The sequence below is a fragment of the Passer domesticus genome, chromosome 6 (assembly GCF_036417665.1).
Source record: "Passer domesticus isolate bPasDom1 chromosome 6, bPasDom1.hap1, whole genome shotgun sequence".
Lineage (NCBI taxonomy): Eukaryota > Metazoa > Chordata > Aves > Passeriformes > Passeridae > Passer > Passer domesticus.
Genome location: NC_087479.1, coordinates 42627264 through 42645326, shown reverse-complemented (window position 1 = coordinate 42645326; position 18063 = coordinate 42627264). Strand labels below are relative to the sequence as shown.

Here is an 18063-nt window from a genome sequence, read left to right as displayed (position 1 = left end):
GATACCATGATTTTGGAAAAACTTGTAGGCAGTAAAAGATAACAAAGATATCTTCAATCTACAGCATAAGTTAAAATAGTATGTAAATGGAAGGTATCATAAATACCACAAACTTGAAGAAAAATTCATCCTGTAATAGTGCAACAAAAAGGACAGGTTTAAAGAGAACTAGCTTGGTCTTGTAAAATGAATGTATTCATAAGAAAACATCCAAAGAGCTAGAGAATATTCTGAACATGATAGAAAATCTGTAATAAAATGGAAATGGCACTGCTCCTGAGGGTCTGCATCACCCTACATCAGAGGCCCAGAGAGGATCACTCTTTTGGATGTTACAGAAGAAATAAAGAAAAACACAAGGAAATATACTCAGTGGTAACTGTGCATTAATGTGTTTGTGGGCTAAGTTTTATTGTAATTTTTCCTCTAAGTAGGGTCTTATTTAACTTGGGACCTGTATATAAGGTGGAAAGGCTGTATTTTCCCCACTTAAAATCAGTGATTATTCTGGAAAGACACTAATATAATATTCTGTGCTTGCTATGTTAAGGGTTTTTCCTCAAGAGTAAAGAAACACACAGTAAACTTTTATGTAAATCAATATTAAAAAATATTAAAAATAGAACATAATTGTTGATGGAATTGGTGACTTGGTTACCTAACAAGAAAGGAATCTGGAGTGAAATGGAGGGGGCTGAGTTGAGAGGGTGATAAAGGAGAACTTAATCTAGTACAGCTGTCAAAACCAGCAATGTCACAATAGTATTTAGGCAGAGCTGTTAAATGAAAAATAGATTAAAATCTTAAGAGAAACTTTTAAAAAAAAAAGAGCATTGCTACATTCACATTTCACTTCTAGGACTGCTTTCACTTGAACATCCTGTGAGTAATATATCTCAAAATTTTATCTGGTCATCATTTTGCAGCCACATACAATGACACAATGTTAAGGACAGGTCTTGAAAGCTGATCCTGTATTCCTAATGGGACAAAGTTCAATGTCTGTGTGACCTACACAGCTTTCTATATGAACTGCAAGATCTTTAAAAGCATTTTCTGAGTATAAAAAATTTCAAAGCTTCAAATATGGATACAACCAGGTCCTGACAATCTGAAGATGGAGGAGCATAGGAAGTACTAAATCATCAGAGTGTTATCTGAAATTTTCACATGCCAATGATCACTGCAGTTTGAGATTTCTCAGTTCATAAACTGTATACTTTAAATGGTGATGCAGGTGTCTGAGGAGATAGACACATCTCAGAGACTGATTAAATCATATGGGTTTTATGTATGTGTACTTTAGAGCTGGTATCAATAGTCAGTGGTTTTGAGAATAGCTGAGGAGAAAAAATAAGGAAACTATTTTGAAGTGCTCTATTTATTTTGTTGTGTAAATTTAATTTGTACAAAAAAGTGTTGCCGTTCAACAAATTCAGGCAACAAATCAAGAAAACCTTTGTCTAAAAATGTGTTTTCAATTTATTTAAAACACACTGTTCCCTGTTTTAGTTAATTTTAGTTTTTTCTTAATTTTTTCCTTTTTTTAGCCAACACAAATTCAATAAAAGATTCAGTCCTACACCCTAAAAGCATGTGTGTTTGTGTGTGTGTGTGTGAACACAGGCAGCCAGAGAGAACAACCGAAAATCCATGCCTTAAACATAAGAAATACCTTTATTTCCATTATCTTTCTAACTTCACATCACATTGACTATTTCTGGATTATATTTAAGGAAACCGTGCTCATCAATATAGGAGTAGGAACAATAGAATTAACTGTTGCAAGAAGATTTTTAAGCTAATTAGAAAACTAATAAGACAAGAGATTTTATTCTGTATTCTGGCTGTAAAGAACTGCCAGTATTCAACATGGAGTTGTTTTAACAATGAATGGTACAGGTACAGTTTAAAGGGGTAGAACACAGCATGTGAACATGGTAGTGCAAAAGGTCTAGAGCACTCGGCTCAGCAGGCAGACTCCACAGGAACTTAGGAAAAGATTACTGAGTAGCTTACTGAGCAGCTGATCACAATGAGAAAAATTTCATAGTAAAACTTGATTGCAAAACATTAAAATATTAGCATTATCAGATTCCTTCTACAGGAAATCTGTTAGGCAATAAAAATATTTTGGAGTCATAAATTCACATGTTGATCACATCTATGAAGAAATACGTGCTTAAATTCTTCCATCGCTAGCCTTAGTTGACTCTATTTGAGTCATCATGAGCTCGACATCCAATATAGAGTAAAAATTAACCTGGCTATTGCAGGGGAAGAGGAAAGGTGGTATGCATTATATTCCTTCACTTGAAATTGTTTATTTTTGCTATGTGCTATGTGAAGTACTCAGAGCTACTTGTTCTGGTGTTAATTGCCAGCAGCAGCACAACTCTTACAAGATCATCTCTGTCTGAAAGTCATTGACAGACAATTTGAGGTTGTAAACAAAAGTCAGGCCTGCCATATTTCCCAAATGAGCTTATTACAGAATCACAGAACATTCTGAATTACAAGGGACCCAGAAGGGTCATCAAGTACAAGTCTTAGCCATGCACAGGACATTCCCAAGAGTCACAGAATGTGCCTGAGAACACTGCCAGAACAATCCCCAAGAATCACACTGTGTGCCTGACAGCAATGCTATTTAGGAGAAATATGAAGTATCAAATATGATTATAGGATCATATTAAAAAGCAATGGTTGTAAAGTGGTTGTCCTATAATGATAGATTGCAAAAGCAATTTTTAGCAAGTGCTCTTGCTGAAAATAAAAACATTTGTGAAATATACTACAAGATACTAAAAAGAAAAAAAATACAGCAAAAAAAATTAGTTAATTTTGGAATAAATATTTACATAATGTTGTTAGAATAATTTATTTAAGTTAGTCTATGGGGGGTTTTTCAGTATTCCTAGCAAAACTATTGCTATCTCTTCACAGTGCCTATAACTTCTCAAATTAATTGTATGGAATTCACCTAGTTATTTCCTCAGTTCTTTTAATAGAAAAATGGAAGACAGAAAAACAGATAGTCTTTATAACATGTCTAGATTTCTAAGAAACTGAGTCCTAGACCAATTAATTGATAAGGAAGTTAATTTCCAAATCGAGGACCCTCACAGATAATCTGAGAGCTACCTTGCTGTTTACATTGAGAGTGTCAAGGGAAAGTGCCTGCTGCTGTCTATAAGTGTCCAAGTCTTAAAACGTTAGGGGATTTATAGGCTAAACCAAACACCATTAATTTAATCAGGAAACATTTACAAAAGCAGTATACATCAAGTAATTTGTACTCTGAATATACAACCCATCTTTAAAATTATGTTTTTGAAGATAAATTAGCCAGTGATATAAAGCACTACAACTACAATAATGAGCACCACAAAAAATCCATTTAAAAAACTATTAATTTTGCATTCAGAACAAGTTTTCAACAGAATGACGTGTAGCCTCAGGCGTAATTTACATTGAACAACTAAGCATGATTTTATTTTCTTTCAGTGTTCATTTAGCAAACATTGACCACCTATTTCCTTGAAGAAACGTTATGCAGATGGTAACAAGGCTGTTGTGCTGAACACCTGTAGGTCCACAGTTAGTGATAATTGGGATGGGGCTGTGGCCGAGCCTCATCCCTAATGGGCTACAGCTGTGCAGGACAGGTGACTAATATTGAAGGTAACAAGACATGGAGTGCCCAGGTGCACTGACCAATCACAAAAAAAGAAGACAGAATACACAGGTGCAATGCATGAATATGACGGGCATAAAAGGTTGGGCTAAACAACCTTTACAACAAGAGTAGAGCACAGGCTTGGAGCTTTCTGGACTGGTATGGTGTTCCTCTCCATGGGTTGAAGCTTTCTGAAGTTGTCTGGTAACACTCTGTGTGTTGTGGTCATCTCAACTGCAACATATGCTGAGAGAAACACTAAATTACAGGTGATGTTAGTTTCATGTTTTCCATCTTGTTTTTGTTTTCTCCTATCTTTAACATTAGGGGTTTTTTTAAAGTATGCAGTCATAATTTACATATGTTTTTAATTGTGTGTTGGATTGTTCTCAGTTTATCAAATATTATGAAGTCTATTAATGATCTGAGAGTAAAATAAAGCAATAATGGCTTTTCCTGGGGACTGGAACCCAAAATGGGGAACAACCCAGCAACAGTAAATGAAAGGGACTAGTGGTATAAATTTGACATGGTAAAGGAAGGTGATAGTGAGAGTGGTGCCAAAAGCCCTCATGTTCTCAGAGAAATGGTTCTTTGATAGGCTTTGCTAATCTGAGGAATTGTGGAGGCACAAACTCTTCTAAAGAGGTTTGGGTATGGCCTGTAAGTTGTATGTAATGGTAACTGATTCCGTGTGGGTGATGTGTGTATGTGTTTGTGCTTGAAAAGTTATTTTTTTTTTGAAGATATAGATTTGTGTATTATGATTCATCATTTTTGTTCTTGGTTCCTTGATGTTCATTGTTTGGAAGAGTAATTGAACGAGCGTAGGCTTTATTTAATTCCCTGAACTAGCTGTATACAGTACCTGATTAATTCTCACCAACACTGTGAAAGCGGTGTGGTATGTTGTCTGAAGATGTAAAACATCTGTACACTGATTGTGTTCCAGTGCCTTGGCTGTCCTGTGACAACTTGGTAGAGAATACAAGCAGCTCCTACTTCTCCCTTGTATATTTCTATTTGTCTCTTTATCTCCAAATGCAGACTTATGTACAAGAAAGGTCAAAATACAACAGCTTAGAAGGCAATAAAATAGGTGGTGTCCATGTAATCACATGACATAATGGCTTTCTTCTTGAGAATACACTTAATATTGTCCATCTCCAATGTTATTTATTGGCTTTCTTGCCTTGAATTCCATAGCTCCAAAATTCTCTCTGATTTTTAATACTCCTTATTTTACATCTTCATGCAGTTAATTTTATCAAAGGTCAATGAAATAAGTTTTCAGTTGTTTTCTGGTGTACTTTGGCCTGTGTCATCTTAATCTGTTTATCCACATTCAAGACCAGTGACACTCATCTGAGCAGTTCTGCGCAGTGTTTTTACAAAATAGCAAGATTTATGAGCAAAGGATGCAAATGAAGCTGATTCTAAGAATGAGGAAACTAAAAATATATAGTCTTACACACATCAAGCAGAAGATATTAAATATATATTTTATATATATATTATATATATTTTTTATATACAGTAACGGCATGATTCAGTCAATTATATTAATATCTTGTATTTTGGTCCATATATGATGAAGAATATTATCTTTGATGATAGTGTCACTGATATTTTATATTTAATATCAATTATTTTCTTTGAAGGTCATTATCTGTGATTGGGGTTTTAAAATTCTTCTGAGGAATGTGTCCAACCTGCAAACCGGAATAAGAACTGAACATATGGAGTGATTTTAATTGTACTCCTTTTGACTTTAGGATAGCAGTGTTCATGACAGCTAAAAAAAAGTTTACTGAAAGGTAAAATAATGTAAGAGACAAAATTCTGCAGAGGTTAGTTACTGGATTTTTTTTTTTAAATCTATTAGTAGTAAGATGTAATAGATAATTTTTAAAAATCTAAAACATTTTTCTTTAGAAAAGGTTGTATTTAGTTCTGTAGGATGGACAAATAAAATGATTATCATTGCAAACAATTTATCTTTCTTTTGTAACTTCTTTTAATTATCCTTTTTGAGCACTACCATAGTCTAAAGAAATCTGCATAAAAATAACTAATCATAATTAGAAATTGCTCTTTACCAGTAAATGCATCTTATTATTAGCTGTGTTAGCTGGTCATGCAATGAACAACAAAAAAGGACCCTTGGAAACTCATATTGTGGTAATTCAGTGGTGGTAACTCTTAAAGAGTTATTTTCAATGTAAAAGGGAGATGTCTGCCACAGGCTGCAGGGAATGATGAGAGGGGAAGGCAGGTTCTTTTTACAGGAATGGCATAAGTGTCATATCATTAAGTACTAATAAGATAGTTAGGAATTTTCCAGCCTTGGAAATTTTGATGATTATGGTGTATAAAAAGCCATCCTGAGTAATGCAAGTAAATTTAGTACATTCTGGGGTAGAAAAGGCTATGTGACCTGCAGATTGTCCTCATAACTCTAGAGAAGAAATAAAAATTATGTCAATGGAAGGTCTAACTAATCCTGCCTATTCCTTCATTTATATAAACTGCTTCATATAAACCCTCTTGTGAAGAGACCTTTCCTTTCGTTCATCAGTTCTAGACTAATAAAACAGCAAATGTCAAAGCTGGAGTGTGCAGTCAACTAAAAGAGCTGGCATTCAGGAAATAGATTGCCATTTAACAGCTCTGCATTACTATTATAAGCAAGTACAACTGTTTTCATGAAAGATGTGTACATTAAATCCAGAACTGCCCTTGTCTAATCAAGACTATTTTTCAACACAAAGTATTTTTTAAGCAATGAAAAGGATGATGTTGCTGCTCTATCCAAAAAATAATTGATGTAAGGAGATAAGAAAAAAAGATAAAGTTAAATCTATCTAAAACTTATATTCACAGCTTTATAATATATGAGTAAGTTTTAGACTTGTGTACACATTGGCTGTTCACAGAATTATAGAACTTATTCCTAGCTGGAAAGGACCCATAAAAACCAAGTCCAAATTCTTGCATAGCACACCTCAAGAATCAGCATGTGTCTGACAATATTGTTCAAACCCTTCCTGATCTCTGTCAGGCTTGGTGCAGGGACTACTTCCCTGGAGAGCCCCTTTGAGTGCCTACCCACACTCTGAGTGGAGACCCTTTTCCTAATATCCAGCCTAAAGTGCCCCTAACACAGCTTCTTGTTGTTCCTTTGTTGCTTTTGCTCTGATCACCAGAGGGAAGACATCTGTTCCCCTTGTGAAGAAGCTGTAGACCACAATGATGTCCCACCTCAGTCTCCTATTCTCCACGCTGAACAAGCCAGGTGACCACAGATGCTTCTTACATGGCTTTCCCTCTAAATCCTTCACCATCTTTGTAGTTTTCTTCTGGATACTCTCTAATGCCTTTGTATTTTTATTACATTGTGGCACCCAAAACTGCCCCCAGCACTGGAGATGAGCCTGCTCCAGTGCAGAGCAGAGTGGGACAATCCCTTCCCTTGCCAGGCTGTCCCTGATGCCCCCAGGACAGGGTTGGCCCTCCTGGCTGCCAGGGCCCTGCTGACTCAGATCCAGCTTCCCATAAACAGGACCCCCAGGGGTCCTTTCCCCAGTGCTGCTTTCCAGGATCTCATTCCCCAGTCTGTCCATACATCCAGGTGTAGAATATGGCACTCTGTTCAACTTCTCATACTAAGTATACTTTCAGGTCCTCCATTCAAGTCACTTACAAAGATGTTAAAGAATTAATATGTATGTATAGATATTTAATTGTAGATAATTCATATAGGCTTTCATTTAGTATTACTGTTAGGAGAAAAGAAAAAATTGTGTGTTGGCCTTTATGGCAGGCTATCTGGATTCATGCTCATGAATTTCAGATTTCCAAGATATAGCTTAGATTCTGCGGATAGTTGACACTTTGAAATAGAATTTCAGTACTCAGAAGTGTTGCATAATTTTCTGTTTCATTGGAAGTACTCAACATGTTTTATGAATGTTTGTAATGGTTTTTTGTTATGTGTCCTGTCTCACAGGAAAAGTGGGAACTTATTTGCCTAATGTCAGTTAATAAGTTTTACAGAATTGAATACTCAGGGAATTTATTTGGGAAGAAAAAGAGAGCTCAGTCTGCTATATATGCACTGGATGGGAAAGCATGTAATTGTATGGTTACATTTTCTTTCAATCCAAGATTTACCGTCTAAGTGAAAGGCATGACTAGCAAGCAGTTAGAACACCAGCTCTGACACAGCTTCTACACCCAGAATGTCTGTAGATGTGAAGAAAATATGAGAACAGGATCTATTTGTTGAGAACAGATCTTATTGTTGCTCTGCCTTTTACCAGTGGTCAAATTCTCAGTTTTCCTGCCTCCACTAGGACTTTCTGAGCAGTCACTGAAGTATGAGAAAAGTAAGGTTTGAAGAGAGGAAGAATTATTTATTATTATTTATTATTTATTCTGCACTACTGCTCACAGGTTTAGGAGGACATCTTTGTCTAGACAAAGAACTGTCCTGGAAAACTATGGATAACTCAGGCTTTGGGAATTGAAATGACAATTTTAAACCTGGTTTGAGGCTTTTTTTTTCATTCTTCCCCAGTGGAGGTTTCCTGCTTTAATCATTTACTTAGCTGGATTTGTAGGTGGAGATGTAGTACTTGGTTAACAACGAGTTTGTTGAAGTTGTCTTCACAGGCCTCTGTGTAAAGGCTCTAAAAATATTACAAAAATCTTAAACTGAAATTTTGCTTTTCTTATTGTCAGTCATTGAATGTATATAACCCTATTGCCAATCAGTCAAAGTGAAAGGTAGTACATAAGTACTTCAATACATGTAACTGCAGTCCCTGGAAGAGCTACTGCAGGAGATGAATATTTTAAAAATCTTGCTGTAGTAAGAATATGAATGTCTCATTTTCTCTGTATGTCAGAATGAGTCTGAACACACATTAGGATGTATTTCTCCAGAGAGAAATACAGTGTCATCTGCTGGGAAAAAAACTGTGATCCTGGGTTTCAGGAGTGATTTTTTTTTTTTTCCAAATGTCACATCTAATTAATAGAAGTACTTGCAGTCACAGCACAAGTGTATTTTGTTTGGCACTCTGACCGGGATTTTGTTGGACTACAGTAAGCATTTTGTCATTAATAGAGCGATTATGGGATTCCCCCCAACCCTAGGTATTAAAAAGGAACTGCAAGAGAAGATATCTGATGAATTTCTATTTCTGAGAATTTCATAAAGAACTCCACCTTCAAACAAAATGTTGTTCTCTTTCTTCATTGCCAATATCAGACCAGTTTGTACTGGATCTTTGCTCAGACACACAGGGATGAAGGGGAGACCCAAAGTCATCTTTAACATTCTCTCTTTTCCTGCAAAGAGTCCAAGTACAATCTCAAAACTTTATCCTAAATATAAATGTTATTTGTTTTGGGAATGTGTACAATCTCAGTGCTCCCTTAATAACAGATACGATACACAATAAAACAACATTTCTTATCAATTTATTTCAGCTAAAATATTAATAAGAGATTACATCAACTAAGCTTTATACACTAATTGGTTGATGAGAAATATGGTGTCAAAGACAGTGGTTTAATTGGACTTTGAAGTCTAACAGATCTTATTATTTCTCTATAACTAACTGAAAGGAGGTTCAACAAGGTGGGAGTCAGTCTCTTCTTCAGAGGCAGGACCAGAGAAAATGTTCTCAAGTTTCACCAGGAAGTTTTAGATTTGATTTTTGAAAAAAATTCACTGAAAGAGTGGTGATACATTACAACAGGCTGGTCAGTGAAGTGATTGCATCACCATCTCTGGAAGTGTTAAAAAAAATTTTAAAATGACATTTGGGGGCACAGTTCAGTGATTAATAGACTTTTGGTTAGTGGTTGGACTCCATGATCTTAAAGGTCTTTTTGAACCTTAACAATTCTACTGTTTTAAGACAAGTATTTAAGTCCACTATTCTTTAGAATGGACGGATGTTTGGATTTGGAGTTGGCTCCTACACAGCAGTGAATTCTATTATGGTAATAATCTCTGCTGAATTTTTGAAAGAAGTGTCATCAGTGAGATCATGAATAACATTTCACTGACTAGGAATTTAAAAATAATTTCAGGTGGACTCATTTCTGTGATACTTAGATGTGTAAACATCTCACTTTTTAACTGAATTTTAAACATTACAGATTAAATGCTGGCAGTTTCAACTAGGAAGTTATTGAAGGACTTTTTAAGAATTGGTGTTGCTTCCTTCTTTGTAAGACACTTCTCAAATTTGTTAGTAACACATTACAGAAACAGTCTTGTCTCTCTACAGATTGCTAATCCTGAAAGCAGATACAAACATTGCTATATGGAAAGTTTCTGATTTTAGTGGGGGAAAAAGAAAAGTAATTTCTGCATTAAATAATGAGAAGCTATGTAACATTTATGCTCAGGATTCTTATCCATAATGTACCATCATAGTTCATTGCTTAAACCTCAGAGAAAGCAGCAAAAAATGTAATAACAGTTTAGTTAAAGATCTACATGTAAAATAGCATAACCCTATGGTGAGAAGAAGTGTTTTAATTTGGGACTTGGATAGCAGTGTCAAGTTTATGTAATTAGCTGTTCATCGTGGGACCTCACATTCCTGATATAAACGTGCTGTTAGCACATGCAAGGGAAGGACAGAACAAATACAAACTCCAAATTAAAACAGCAGTGGTAACAATTACATTGCAATCATTATATTCTGCCTTCAGTTAATATGCAACATTGTCCATAGAATGCTCCTTAGGAATTCACACAAAAGAATAAAAACCTGCCAGTCTTTATCAAGATATGGAATATTGGTGTCCTCTGCAGAGTTTCAGCCTGAGGGACTGTCTCATCAATGCCATAAAGAACAGCACTTTCTTTTTTCAAGAGGGAATAAAGTAAGGGACATTGGTGGGTATGCTCAATAGTGTGGTACACCTGACAAGGTGCTAAGAAAGGGAAGAGTGCTCAGCTGAGCTGAACCAGTCACCGTGTCCCATGGTTTTAGAGAAACTCAGGCACAGGATGTGACAGTCGCATGTTTGGTTTCAACCATCTGGTACCCACATTTGGATGGTGCTGCTCTTCAACTCCCTCCTCACTGCTGTCACGTAGCAGTCACTCTTCATAGCATTCTAACATTTTTGTTAGTGGCACTTAAAATGTTCTGCCTCAACTATACTATTTCTCTTTATTAGCCAACAGCTGTTAGATGTTTTAAAATAATTTTCACAGGGTTTGTAAAAGTGTGTCAGCTAATTACTTATAATTTCGCTTCAGATTTCTAATTTCTAGACCAACAGGATGTCCCTTTTCATAGATATGCCCAGATTGGTTTTAATGGCCTGAACACAGCTGGCTGTTACTGGTTTCCAGTTTTCCTTACCTGTATGGGTTCTGAAAAATGCATTTAAAAACCAGAATGAAATTAGGAACCTTTTAAAATTACTTGAAAAAGAAACCTTCAATATTCTTACCTTCACCCACCCTGGAAATGTACTAAGTAGAGCACATTTGAAATAGGTAGATCTGTAAAAGCTATGTCTTTTTTCCCCCATCATTAAAAAGTTTGGAAGCTTCAGCTGTTCTACTGAATAGCTCAGATGTTTTAGCCTTCATCAGCCTCAAAAACCATTGGAGCTAATTCTGCTTTTTGATATGCTAAATCAGAAATACAGGAAGATTTATTTATATTGCTTTTCCTAAACTGAAACAGGAATTGAACTGTTTATGGGTGGCTTAGTACTATTTTGTGAATTTGAAATTTCAGTTTGAGTTTTTGTTTTCTGGTTGAACCTCTTCTCTATAGAGAATATTAACAAATGTAAGAGTTTGTTTGCAAGTAATGTTTAGGGCCTAGAACATTCACCAACTGATTTTTTTTATGGTATTATTAGTATATCTGTACTAATGGGACAGTAACAGTTGGAGGTTGTAGTACCATCGTGTTAAATCCGATGCAAAGCCATAAATGATGCACAAAAGGCATCATTTGCCAACCAGGCAATCAGTCCCGCTTTTATGCAAACCTTTAATGACAACGTGAAATTAAAATGCTTAAATGACTTACAAGTTTCATTTCTTTCTTTCTCCTCCTCTGTTTGCACTACACTAAATACAACTCAGCATAACATTTCAAACAAGACATTCCCTAAATTAATTAGATGCAGGATTTTTTCACATTGAAAATGGAAAACCCATGCATATGTAAACTTGCCATCTGAGATTACACTCAGCAATGAAAGTATCACTAATTTAGAGAGAATAATTGCTCCCATAAAATATTATTTTCAGATATTCCATGAGATGTGTTTGGGATTTCTGCTTGCATATTTAGCTAAGTATTAACAGGGGCTTTTCCATCGACATTAGTGTCAAATCTTCTTATTTGTAGTAACTCCTTTCAAGATTCTATTTTAATATATAACATTAAGGTAGTATATAAGCCAATGTGTTACAGATTTTTATGAGGTGTCTCTGCAAATGCACATGTGCATTTTACTGTTAAAACATTACAAACAAATATCAAAGCATCTATGAGTTTAGAACAAATAGTTTTCCATCCAATGGCTTTTCTTGTCCTTGTAGAGATGAGCACAAGCAAGGACTGCAGACGTGACTTGTAGTTTCCTAGCAGTATTTGGATCCAAGATTTGGACTCGAGCAAATCTTTGCTAAAGGTTAAGGTTAGCAAAGCCATTAAGTGCATATTTTAGCAGTTCTTATCTTATACTTTGCTGTAAGACCTTATGCCAAATAATAAATTCATCTACTGTCTTTCTTTACAATTGCACCGAAATCTTAACTAATGAGGAAATGGATGAGAAATACTAAATCCTTTAACTAGAACCACTATTTCTTAGACCACAGAATAATAAAATCAAAGAAGCTGCTTTAAGCAAGTCAGTTTTTTTATTTCAAGATATCAAGGAGGCCCAAAAAATCCTCATACTACTTTGCTGAAGAAGAACCATAATGCCTGCTCAACCTTGTGTATCTGAAAAGTAATCAGCCCTGGTTAGTAGCAGAGCAACTTCAGTGAGCCCTGGCCTGTGAATCAATAGGCTGAATTCTCCTGGCCCTTTCCAAATTCTATTTCCAATTCTACAGTAAGGATTAGTGTAGATTTATCCCCGATAGACAGATAAAACTAGCAGTATGTGCAGACTTACTGTTTAATAGACTGGATCTAAAGTATCAGTGGTTGCTGAAATGGACTGTCAGCTAATTTAGATGGGGAAAAGAGGAGCAGTGTCCTGCTGTCCCTTAAAGCAATATTGCCCTTATTGTCTTCAGGCACCAATCAGAAGATTTCTTCTTGGCTCCTGCCTTTGTGTACTTGATATACTAAAACAATTAGCAAATACTAATTGCAAGAGTAGCCCATATGAAGACTGCTCACAAATTTTAAATTTGGAAGGTTTTTTTAATGAATCTGGTATCTGTTTTATTATTTTCTTAACTGCAAACATTGTAATACAGATTTTCATTTGAGTCTTGGGGGTAACATCTATTAGGAGGTTAGTGCCTGTTGTGCAAATGTAAGTACTATTGTTTAGTGTTACTTGTTATTACTTGGCTTAAAAACCCCAACATTGGAATAAATCAGTCAAAGCTGATATTACAGGAACAAGTGACCAAATACTCTGGAAAATCACGAACACTGCTTTTACTTAAACTTGCTTACAGAGTATTTGAAATTCTTTTATATTTGGCAATAACAAGAGCCTTATAAATCACAGTTAAGTGGAGTACAACTCTTTGTACTAAAATATTTTTTTTTTTTTGTCAGCAGAGCTGCATTTTTAGTGGGGCAATTTTTTTTTTTTTTTGGTTTGGTCAGGAGAGTTGACACAAATGAAATTATTTCATCCTTTTGTGGTGTGAGATATCTTTTATGGCATCTTTGATTACACCACAAGATAATGAGAGAAAGCCTCCATAAGTTAATTAACTTTGGACAAATGTGGAAAACAAGAATAAAATTACATTGTTTCTCTAATATATTCAAGGTTTTTCCATTCCTCGATCTTCAAGAAAGAGGACAAATAAGTCTTTTTCCCTCTTTTTTTTTTTTTTTGCTTATTATTGGGGAAAAAAGGTGAAATTTTGAAACAGTATTAGCAGTCATAATGGAATAATGGTTTTGTAACTGTTAGTAGAAAAAGGAAACTATAACCTGTCATGAACAGCTTTCTCAAATATACCTCTAAAAAACATACAGGCTTATAATTTGGTGGTATGAAGGTTTATATAGTAAATGTATTTACAGAGTTTATATGGCAGAAAATCAGTACAAAAATATTTTAAGGAAGAGGCAACTGAGAAGATGCTTCATGTGGTGAAAGAAATGATGGTTCATTATCCCTGTTCAGTTCTCCAAAGTTTGTACTATTAAATAGCTTTCCATGGTCTTCTCCCTCATTCATGAATTTTTCAACCTAATCTATTCAATCATTCTCCCTACAGAACATGCTAAATACTTTTGCTTAGCCTTAGCATTTTCTTTAAATCCTTTGTAGCTTTACTGTATCTTTCTTGAGATCCAGGAAAGGAAATTTACTGTATATGTATTTCACTGACTCAATCTATTTATACAGCTGCATAATAATGATATTTTATTTCCTATTTATTTCCCAATAGTTTCTGGGGCTCAGTTTGTTCTGGCTGCTCACAATTGGGTATTTTTATAGAACCACTTATCATAACTGAACTATCTCATTCCTAAATGGGGAAACCTAGGCTTTGAGCCCGTTATTGTGTGTGTAAACCTAAAATTGATGGAGTGGAGAGAGGGGTACTTTGTATTTAACTACATTCAATTTTCACATTGATATTACTTAACCACTGAGTAGTGTAAGGAGATACCACAGTTCTTCAGATTCTGGCTCTACTAATTCAAAATCATAGGCAAATATTGTCACTGCTTTTCACAACATTTCTCATATTATGAACAATATAGATCCGTGGAAGTTCATGGGTGACCTTCCCTGTGGGAGCACTGAGATAATTGTTATTCAGTATATCCTCTTTTTCTCTTTGGTAATGAGCACCATATCAAAAGTTAACTCACACTTCAAAAGGTGATCTTTTTAATGGGTTTCCCTTGTTTATACATTTGCTACAGTCCTAGGAAGGAACTGAAGAAGACTTATGAGATGGCTTTTAAAATCCTGACAACTCTTGCCTAGTATGCTGCTCATTTATGAGCACCCCAACTTTGTTCTTTAACAATGACTAATTTTATAGACTATTCATTTCTTGACAGAAGTTTCAGCCTTTTCAGATAGACTTAGTCAGGCTTACAGGATGTTAGGGGAAAAAAAAAAGTTTCATTTTACATAGTAGTATATTATCTGCTTTATAGTCAGTTCCTTTAAAGCATGGTTAAAATGGTCTCCAGTACTGGCACCCATTTATTTACTGCTGTTCTAGTTCTGTCTGTTCTATAGCTGCACCTACTGATTCTTTATTTAGAAGGGATCATCAGATAATGAGGCCTTCATAAAGGCTGGTGAATCCCTTTGAAGCTCATGAACCATAAACATATAAGCAGCTCGCTTGCATTTTTCTTCTAACTACTACAGTAGTACATATATTTTATATTTGGATTGTCTGCTGGCTTCACACAAACCCTCTGAAAGGCGTCTTACTTTAGAATATTTCAATAAGGACATTTTTATTAGATTTTAAGTTTCATTTTATTTGTTCCCTAAAGAGGTTTGAGCCTTATTTTTATAGCTTAGCTTTTAACTTTTCAAAATTTAGTACAAGTTATTTGCTTGTTAGCTTAATATAGATATGCAGTAAAGGATTCCTTCCTCACATTTTTTGTACATTGCCTTGATCATTATCTAAGCCACATTCCTCTGAGTTTTTTGGTTGTATTTTCTCTGTATTTCCTACATTTTTAATACAGATTAATTGCACCTGCAATTATCTTTTTAATGCCTCTTTAATTTAACAAAGTCACTTATTTCTATGTAGACCTTCTCTTGGAATTAGGCAAAATAGTAATGAAATGGAGCTAAAATCAGAATGTGCTATGAAACTTCCTATGAAAGAACACAGCTAAAATTTAATAGAAATAGTCTTAAAGAACTAGAATAAAGTTAATATTTTATTAAGTAACAGTAATATTTTCATTTTTTGAAACATTTCACAAATGAATTTTGACAGAATCCATGATGTGGCTGGGGAATGGAGTATTTTCATTATCTAACATTGAAAGTGTCCATGTATGCTGTTCTGTATTTTTACACATAAAATTCTGGATAAGCAAGGAGAGAAAAATATAAGATCCTAATGATCAATTTTCCAGTTTAAGTAGGGAATAAAGTCAGTAGTTTCTCTGCTACAAATTAATGACAGTTCCAACAAACAAACTTAATTTTCACATCACCCAACTATGTGCCTTCTGTTTTTTAATCCAAATCACAGCATTCTCAAAGACAGTATGCTGTTAAGTAACAATTCAATTAAACAGGCAAACCATCTATCATCAGCACTGAGTGATTAAAATGTCCTTGTTATCAGCACTATCATCCATTAATTAAATGCAAGATCAGTTTCAACAGAGGAAAATCTGTGAAATGAGTTACAGCAAATTTGATAAATCAACTCCTAATTAACAAAAGCTGAAAGATTTATTTTTTTATCTTCTTTTGTTTTAAAAAAGGGAATTCAAAGTCAGATACTATGGAAGTACCTGAAGATGAAAATAATAGAAAACTGGCAATAATATGCTCACTGCTCAGTTTTAAAATCTGTATTTGTCATCTTCTGTGTCTTGGCAGTATTGGCCTTTTCTTAACATTTTGTGGGAAGCTTGAGATGTGCACTTTGCCTGAGATTAAAAAACTGCTTTCTTCTCTAAATTAAATAATATGGAATTAGAAAAGCAGGCTTTCTGACAATAATATCCTAAGGAGGAGCAGTAGTATCCAGAAGTTTCTTAAAGACTGTAAAATTGTATGAGAACATCATCTTGAGATTTTCTCACCACTGCAGTGTACAGACAAACCAAGGAAGGTGCACATCCACTAGACATCTAGGAAGGTGAACCAAGTGTAAGGAAAATGAACTTTTCTTTACACCTACCCTGTTATGCTAGTCATACACAAAGTAAAATATTTGGATGTGTAGAAGAAGTTCTTTTCATATCTGTATGTAATGACAGTAAAAACAAGAAAAAAGCACCCTGCAGGTTTACAGGAGGACAGTGAGAGAACCATCCAGGTTTGTTTTCTAGGACTTTTGGGGTTCTCACAGAAGTGAAAGATTACATGACTCAGTCTAAGTTAGCATTCATTTCTGATTTGCTTTTGAAATTTTCTTTTTCTCAGCATCAGCAATTCAGTGAGGCCAGAGAAGTAATCTTAATCAATTCAAGTCTAATAGTTGAAGGTTAGAATAGAACAAAAAATATCTCTATTTCCTTACACTTTTAAAGCCCCTTATTTTGCCAAATTTGTTTTACCAGTCTTTAGAATTTTTTTTTTGAAGACTAGACTTTTATCTCTATCCAAAAACACAGAAATAAAACTACCAAAGTTTTTGCTAAATCAGCACTTGAAATGGGAATCTATTATCAACACATCAAATTTTGATCAAATGATCATGGTTAAGTACTGTCAGCTTTGTTATATGTTCCTATATTTACACTTTTAGTCTTACATATGGGCGTCATTTTCAGGATAATAAAAATTTACTTTCAAAGTCTTTGTCTTAATTCCAAATTAGCTTTGAATGCTGAATTTAATTCAAATTAATAAATGATTAGATGAGAGGGAGGTCAGCTACAACACTGGTTTGTGTGAACTATATTATTAAGAAGACTTTTCTTGTTTTAAATAACAAAGGTTTTACCTGAACAGTACTTCAAGCATACATTCTTTAAAATCTTCTTAAAGTGAATTATTATTTAGAGGAAGAAAGACAGCTCTGTCTTCAGTTTTGGATTACTTTCCACATTTGTGATCTTGTGTATACTTGTATTAAAATATATAAATAAATTTATAATATATACATCTTAGCTGAATATATTTCCTGTTTAAGTAAGTACATTGTCTTAATCTTGCATTTATTTAGTGTCTTAATGTCCAGGAATTTGATGTGCATTTCCTACAGTTATAAGTACTTGCAAATAGTTCTGGTTTTCCTTCCTAGTTGCATACTTATTAATTAACCTCACTCTAAGAGCAACTGTGTTCTACCTGAAATGCTAATAATATACCAATTATTGAAAGCACTTCCATGGAAAAATGTCTGTGTCTACAGATTAATGACAAAATGATGGGCTTTTACTTTTCAGTAATGAGTAGCCAAAACAAATTTGCCTGTCTAGGAGTTCTAGTGCTGGATTTTCTTCTCC

At 34.6% G+C, this 18063-nt stretch overlaps 1 long non-coding RNA gene across 4 annotated transcripts in view; it reads left to right on the top strand.

The window, feature by feature from the left end:
- The first annotated feature begins 3808 nt into the window (after positions 1-3808).
- Positions 3809-18063, top strand: part of LOC135303313 (uncharacterized) — a 34228-nt gene continuing 19973 nt past the window's right edge. For 3 of the 4 annotated variants that reach the window (XR_010364773.1, XR_010364774.1, XR_010364772.1), the window contains exons 1-2: positions 3809-3948; positions 6886-6974. This is a non-coding gene — a long non-coding RNA (uncharacterized LOC135303313). The remainder of the gene's footprint in view (positions 3949-6885; positions 6975-18063) is intronic. The other variant, XR_010364775.1, reaches the window with a different exon arrangement.